Consider the following 1,710-nt stretch of genomic DNA (forward strand, 5'->3'; position numbering starts at 1 on the left):
GATATACTAATATACTAATTACATGGGATATAATAATATACTACACTAATAATGGATTTTTTCATACTTTTCGGTTATCCGACTTTTCAATTATCCGACCAACCCCAGTCCCCAATTGAGTCGGATAATCGAGGCTCTACTGTAGATTGATAAACAGCACGAATTTCGTTTTAAAGGGAAAGTATGATGCACAGGGGTAAGCCACTACTAATTTCAGGTGGAGAATATATATTTTAAATTAAATACATTAAAAATTTCAGCCCGGATTCGTGACCATGTCACAATAAATATTTGCTGGTTTTACTTAAAATTAATTTTTAAACATAATAAAAATACAAACAACGAAGAGATAACATACCAAGAACACATTTTTAAATGTTTTCTACACGTAAAAACAAAAAACTACGTTAATTGTAAACATTAGGGGAGACCGGGGCAACTTCGGCATGCGGGGCAAGATTGTCAAGCGCTTTTTTTTAAAAACAAATTAAAAGGAGACTTTGGTTATAGGTTAGGCAGTNTACATTAAAAATTTCAGCCCGGATTCGTGACCATGTCACAATAAATATTTGCTGGTTTTACTTAAAATTAATTTTTAAACATAATAAAAATACAGAGATAACATACCAAGAACACATCTTTAAATGTTTTCTACACGTAAAAACAAAAAACTACGTTAATTGTAAACATTAGGGGAGACCGGGGCAACTTCGGCATGCAGGGCAAGTTTGTCAAGCGCTTTTTTTTAAAAACAAATTAAAAGACTTTGGTTATAGGTTAGGCAGTTGAGTTTTATTGGTGGTGTGTTGAGTGTAGTGTTTTTATTGTTCTCCAACAAGCGTAGTTGAATTATCAAGCAAATTTTCATTTTCGTTCAATTCCATATAATATTTTTTTTCCATTTATATTGAATTGGCAGGTTTTGTTATAATTCCATGATAACGAAAGTTACTTTTCCTGTTAGAAGGATGTAACTTCAACTTATTCACGTGGCCAGATCGTGGCTTGGCATTCTGTTCTCAGGGTTGTACTTAATGTTTCGAAATCATGACTAGCGGGGTAAGATCGGCAACATAAAGCCACATTAGAAGCAAAGGATAAAAATCAAACAGATGATAAATGAAAACATGTTTGCATTTGTTATTCATGTATATATGTCTTTGAACTTGCATTTCGTTGTAATAATATTAAATGGGTGTTGGATTTGTATTTCTTTGTTTTAATAGTGAATTCCAACTTATACATTGTTAATAACATAATTTTATATACGTGCCTATCTTGCCCCATTACTGTTGCCCCTATACCAGGGGCAACTTTAATAAAAATAATTAAAATAATTACAACTTTACAAAAAGAGAGAAGTTGCCGATCTTGCCCCTATACCCGGGGCAACTTCGTCAATTTCTCTCTTCTTGTAAAGTTGTAATTATTTTAATTATTTTTATTTCCAAACTGATTTTAACCAGTTCTATAGTAAGGTAACATTCCAATAGACAATATGCAAAGCTTTTTTTTCAGTTTACAGCAGTATTTATTACACAAAATTTAAGTAAAACTTAACATGCCGATCTTGCCCCGGTCTCCCCTATAACAATGCTGGGGTGCAATTTTTAATGATATTTTTGATTTAATTAAAATGTATGCTACCCTGCTTAAAGTAGTAATACCTTGACCCTGTAAATTATAATTTTTCCATAAGCAAGAGTCGTG

This window comes from Centruroides sculpturatus, unplaced genomic scaffold, assembly GCF_000671375.1.
Source record: "Centruroides sculpturatus isolate CEXI.00-Female unplaced genomic scaffold, Cexi_2.0 scaffold588, whole genome shotgun sequence".
NCBI classification, from domain to species: domain Eukaryota; kingdom Metazoa; phylum Arthropoda; class Arachnida; order Scorpiones; family Buthidae; genus Centruroides; species Centruroides sculpturatus.